We start from the raw sequence: 6,786 nt of genomic DNA, 5'->3' as shown, positions 1-6,786 counted from the left end.
GATGGTTTGCCGGACTACCAACGACGGCTTGCACACCTGTGTTGCCTTCGGGCTCCTCTTGCTCTTGCTACCTCTCGTCTTCAAGCTCCTCCTGCCCTGCCGAAAGTGCGTTGACATGTTCTTCCAGTGCTACCATGTGTGTTCAGTTGGCAGGCCCGTGCAGCTCGGTTGCCACCCCCGTGCAGCTCGGTTGCCACGGCCGGCCTCCAAATCCTCCCCCCAACCCCAACACTGGACGGCCCCGCCCCGCCATCCCTTCGCCGCGATGCACGCGAGATACACCACCCCATGGGCCGTCTCTCCTTCCACCGGCGACGGTCGCGGCAGTGCACTCGTCCCTCTCTTTCACTGGAGTTTGCTTTGCGTTGATCTTCCGGTTGAATTTGCAGGGTTTTTTTAGTAATTTTTTTAAAAGGAAATCAATTCCTTTACCTGAGGTGTGCAGTTTACTTGTGCATATTTCCATATAATTTTGCACTTACTCCTGCAGTGCACTCGATGTGGTCCGCTCTGACCGTGCCCGGAGTTTAGATGGGAGCTTGATGAGGTTCACATTCACATGTACTACTCGACAGTGGTTCAGCAACTCATCCCGTGCAGCTTAGTTTGCACAGGCGTGCGGTTTGGTATATCACCCTATGCAGCTTGGCTGTGGTGGCGTACAGTTTGTGCACGTTTTTTTACTGCAAGTTGTGCATCATGCGGTTTGATTTGTAAATGCGTTGACCATGCAGTACTCAGATAATGTATGTCTCATGCAGTTCGACAAACGTGTGAGTGCAGCTTGGCATGTAATTTTTGTGGGGGTTGCATTTTTTTGAATTTGTTGTGCCATGCGATGTGTGGTTGCTGGATGTACTTCTTTTCGAAGTACTATTGGTTGTGTCTAGAGGTTCATTTCATCTTTCTCAAGCGGTTCATTTTGATGAAAGAAAAAAAAGTTAGGAAAAGAAACTAATGCAGTGCACTAGTCTCTACTCTGGAGTCCCGACGCGTTAACACAAAGAAGAAAAAATGGACAAAACAGAAGAATGCAGTGCACTTGGTTCGTCACTACAATCCCAAAGCATGTTAATGAAAAACACTGTCAGCAGTAACTCATGCGATTCAAAGAATAAAAAAAGATAGAAAAATGAAAACAAAAGTAATGTGGTTCAATTCTTATGGTATTTTGAGGTTCACTTATGCCCGATGTGAAGCGCACTTCACTTCGTCGTCTGAGAAAAATTTACGCCCGACAAAACAAATCATGAAGTTCGCTTGACTGTTCGATGCAGTGCGTTCTTCTGTCTGATGACATACACACGGAGATTTGGGTGTGTTGCGAAAAACAGAGTGTCTATGTTTCAGTATTTTGTTCGCGAAAAACAATGTGGCTCACTTTGATATATGTCGTGGCTCACTTGCCCTTGTCTTTGCGGGCCACTCTAGTTCATAAAAAAAGTTGAAAAAAAGACAACAAAACCAAAACTCGTTTGGGAAAATTTACGTCCCACAAAAAAAATCATGTAGTGCACTTGTCGATATGATGAAGTGCGGTTTTTAGTCTGAAAGCAGTGCGGTTTTCTGTCTGATGCAGTACACACGACGATTTTGGGTCGCGAAAAAACAGTGTCTGCATTTCGTTGAAAATCAAAATTGCTGTTAAATCGTAAGGAATCAGAGATAGTGTTCTACATGAAAAAGTTGTGTCTCGTCAATATCTATCCAATGGCGTACAATTTGAACCATTTCGACAAGCGGTTTGAAAAAAATTCACGAAAAATGGCTGCTGCCTCTCGTCATCAGCCGCACGATTTTCAAAATTAACTAAAAACCGTAAGGAATCTCAAAAACATTTCAACATATGAAAGTTGCGCCTTGTCCGTAGCTTTCCAGCGGTGTATCATACGCTTCATTTGGACAAATGGTTCAAAAACTGGAGCGAAAACAGTACCGAAAATTTCAAAAAAATTGAACAACATAATTCCATGATTTAGTAAATTTGAAACTGCTCTTAAATCGTAACGAATTAGAGAAAATAATAGATACATAAAAGATGCGTCTCGACGATATCTATCCAATGGTGTATCGTTTGCTTCATTCCGACGAGCGGTTTAGAAAAAAATGAGAAAAAACGCTCGCTGCCACTCGTCATGGCCTGCACCATTTTCAGAACTGCTCTTAAACTGTGAAAAATCTTGGAAAGTGTTCAACATGGCGAAGTTGCGTATAATCCATAGCTTCCCAACGGTATATCATACGCCTCGTTCCGATAAACGGTTAAAAAACTAGAGCAAAAACAGTACCGAAAAAACACTGCGTACAGTTTTTTACGACACAAAGTTCACTAGTGTGTATTGCAGTGCTTTTGCTATAGAAAGTGCAGTGTGCCTGTGTTGAGCGTGCAGTGCGAAAGTGTTACCACAATAGTTATTCTGATAATATTATCCGAATATCTATATATATATATATATATATATATATATATATATATATATATATATATATATATATATATAAACATACATAAACACTATTCTGATCACAACATGAACTTCCCGAGCAACGCGCCTCACCTTCCCCGAGTACTAGGTTGAACTTCAGCTAAAATGTGTATAAACGGGGCTTGCGATATACCGTTGGAAAGCTATGGACACCAGTATCATGACCCAAATTAAAATTTTGGCAAAATGTAAGCGGTTTAAGAGCAGTTTTGAAAACCGTTTTTTCCTCATACAAAAAACGTGAATCGTATTTTCAATCGCATTTCTAAACCGTTTATCGGAATGAGGCAAATAATATGGCGTTGGAAAGCCGCTGCAAAACCGCTCCTTCCAGATGTTGAAAGTTTTCTATAATTCCCTATGGATAAAGAGTAATTTGGAAAATCGTAGAATTTCGTAAATGGAACACCCGAGTTGGTATTTTCGATGCCATTGCTAAACGGCTAATCCAATTGAGGAAAATAATATAGCGTTGGAAAGCTTATGAAAATGCGCAACTTTTTCATGTTCAAAGTGTTTTGTAATATTGAACGGTTTAAAAGTAATTTTAAAAACGATACAAGTTCCACCGAGTTCATATTTTCGAGCAAATTTTTTAACCATACGTCCAAATGCAACAAATGATATGTCGTTGGAAAGCTTGAAGAAATGCAAAACTTTTTTATATATATTGTTTCTCATAATTCATTACGGTTTTATGTTAGTTTTGAAAATAGCTAAAAACATATTTTTGCCGCAATTTCTACAAACTTTATCGGAATGGGGCAAATAATATACCGCTGAAAAGCTATGGAAAATGCGAAACTTTTTCATGTTGATTGTTTTCTCTGATTCCTAGCTGTTTTCATGTAATTTCGAAAACGGTAAGTTCATTCATTCTGCCTTTATCGCGAAACAGATTCTTCGAAAATGCACCGCGTGAAGAACATGGACTTCTCGGCGCGTGTACCTGAACTTCACTCTGTTTTTCACGTGATTTTTTTGCTCGTAGCTCTCCATCCTCTGCTCGTAGCTCTCCATCCACTTACCAGAATTGAGCAATTGATATACCGGTGTAAAGCTGCTGTAAGCACACAACTTTCTCGTGTTGATCGTTTTTTCATACTCGCGATGATTTTAAAAGTTCTTCATCTGAAATTCATTCAGCGTAGTAGTTGAACTTCCTGTTGTTTTCACGTTGAACTTCTGTGACGTACTTTCGTTTGTAATTATCTCATTCATTCGTCAGTGTTACACAAATGATATTCCTTTTCTACAAACCTCTCTCACAAATATATTTTTTAATTTTCTCCGACTGAGGTCTTGAACTTATAACAACAAAAAATTTGGATCTTGCCTTTTTATTCATTTTTCTCATATTAAACACACCATGTAGTACAAGAACTTTTTCCATTTTTATAATTTGAATTTTTTTATTTTCTTTTTTGAAATCAAATTGCTCCCAAATAATAATTGAACTTTTTTGTGGATTGAGAGAATTATTTTAAAAGGCAAAAAAATAATTTCTTTTTTGTGTTTACGAACATGGAAATACAAGGTGAACCTCTCTCACAAGAATTTTTGAACTTCCCCGGAGAAAGCACTTGAAATTCTTTCAACAAACCTTTTAAGCTTTTATTTTTCTATACTTTTTTCACCTGAAATGCATTCCTTGTAGTACTTGAACTTCTCGTTGTTTTCACTATGAACTTCTGTCGCATGTTTGTGTATACGTCGTATTACACGCAATTGAAGGTGGGACGTCCATTTTTGCCATTTTAAAATATGTAATTGGAAGGTCGGGTGTCCCGCAATATAAATTGTGAACCATGCACGGAGGAGCACGTGAACTTCTTGCAACAAACCTTTTAAGCTCTTTGTTTTCTATTATTATATTCTTATCTGAAACACATTCCGTGTAGTAGTTGAATTTCTCGCTGTTTTCACCTTGAACTTTGGTCATGTATTTTTGTTCAATCTTTCTCACAAGAATTTTTGAACTTTCTTGGGCCGAGCACTTGAACTTCTAGAAACAAAACTTTTAGCCTTTTCTTTTTCATTCTTTTTGTTCATACAAAATGCACACCGTGTAGTACATGAACTTCTGGCAGTTGTCAAACTGAACTTCTCTCGATTACGCGAAAATATCTAAGTTTTTTTATAGATATTGAACCGTTGTACCTTTTTTATTTGGACTTCATTATGTACTTTTAGAAATGTAAAAATTGGAGGTTTTTTAGAAACATCAAACTTGTTCGTTATTTGAAATTAAACTTATTGGTTTTATTCTTTAGTAACCGAAAAAAACTGTGTTTTTAAATAAACATCAAACTGCTCTACTTTTTCCAATTTAACTTCTTGGTTTTATTCTCTACTAATGTGAAAACCTGAGGTTTTTTTATATAAATTGAAATACTCCATTTTTCGAAATTGAAGTTCTTGGTTTTAATCTTTAGCATTGTGGAAAATCTGAGTTTTTATAAACATCAAACAACTTCATTTTTTAATTAGGACTTCTTGGTGTTATTCATTAGTAACGGGAAAAGTCCCAGTTTGGTAATAAATATCGAACTGATACAATATTTAAAGTTGAACTTCTAGGTCTTTTTTTAATAGGGGGCAAATGTATTTTTATAAAAAATCGAACTACTCTTCTTTTAATTTGATCTTCTTGGTATTGTAATAAACATTGAAATTTTCCATTATTTAAATTTGAACCTCTAGGTTTTTTGTCAAAACAAGGAAAATCCATTTTTCATAAATTTTGAGCTGCTCTATTTTTTAATTTGGCCTTCTTGGGTTATCTTTTGTAACGAGGAAAAAATTAATTTAATAATAAATATCAAACCCCTCCGTTATTTAATTTTGAACATCTATTTATTTTGTCCGAGCTTCTAGGGGTCTTGCTAGAAATGGAGAAATCTGTTTTTCTATTAAAAAAATTGAATTGCTATATTATTTCAATTTGACCTTCTTGGTTACATTGGAAGCTGATATATCCTCCATGAAAAAAACATCGGCCAAATTGACAACACAACATGTCCATATTGCAAGGATGAACTATAACTATATGAAAGTAAACATAGAAAGATACAATCAAATTGTTGTGCATGGTACACTAAAAATGTAATCTGAATTCGCTGCACTTTGCAGAAAAGCAACAGCCTCATCGATGGAGCAACCTGTAGACCATACAGGGTTACTAAGTAAACACCCTGTAGTACATAGCTAGCCAACAATCCATCTCTGCTTAATTGGTTCATCGACACATTTAGCTAGTTGGCCTACTTTTTTTACTTCAACCAAATTGATTCATGAACAATTGTCCAATTTTTTTTCAATGCACAAAAACTTGTCCATGAATACATTGGCTTGCTGAAAATCAACATTTTGAACCGCAGTCAAACTGCAGCCTTTACTACTTACTGCACAAAATGGTGCTCTACAAAATCAAAGGAAATAGTCGTTCAATCATGGATCAGAAATGCCCGAATTACAATGTCTGAATTACAATGCCCGAATACAATCAAACAGTCATACTAATTACTAATTACAATGATCAAATGCTGCACAATCTTCGCGGAGGTTAGGTTCAGAAAAATGATTCTCATGCACATTTACATTAAACAACTAGCATGCCCAAAATAGGAATGAACATATTGTACATCTATCAGAGCAATCATCGATCAGTGAAACTCATGTCCACTGAAGTATCACCAAACGAAAAATAGTTAGAAAAAACCAAAATGTGAACCTCCTGTGAATGTTCCAGCGGCCGGAGAAATTAGGGAAATCATCCAGCGGGAGGAGAACAACCCTGCCAATGGGGGAGAGGGTGGACTGCCGAGCATCAACGCAACTAGGCAACACCCTTCGGGTGATTGGGTGCGGTAGGGGAATGGTGGTCTGACGCAACGGCCGTACGAGGCGATGGGGCGGGGGCGCGCCTGCCGGAGGTAGAGAAGGATAAGAGGATGGCAGAGGGAGGGAGGAGGCTCACCGGAGGGAAGGAGTGTGGCAACTATGACGGCATCAAGCGGGGGACTGCGTGGGAAGACGACCCGGGACTGACGACAGGTTGATGGTGCTCAGAGATCCGCGGCGGTGGCGATTGGGGCTCAGAGCCAACTGCGGTGGCGGGATCCCGAAGGGGGAGGTGGGGGCGTCCGTTCATTGGGAGTTTGGTGGGTGAGGCAGCACTGGATGGATGGCGGCGGCGACCACGTCGGGAGGATGTCACCGGCGGCAAGCTAGGTGGATGGAGGTCGCGCGGGGCCGGCGGGGAGGGGATGTGCGGAGGGGTAGTGCGGGGACGGGCGAC

This window comes from Triticum dicoccoides, chromosome 4A (genome assembly GCF_002162155.2).
Source record: "Triticum dicoccoides isolate Atlit2015 ecotype Zavitan chromosome 4A, WEW_v2.0, whole genome shotgun sequence".
NCBI classification, from domain to species: domain Eukaryota; kingdom Viridiplantae; phylum Streptophyta; class Magnoliopsida; order Poales; family Poaceae; genus Triticum; species Triticum dicoccoides.
This window is presented reverse-complemented; position numbering follows the sequence as displayed.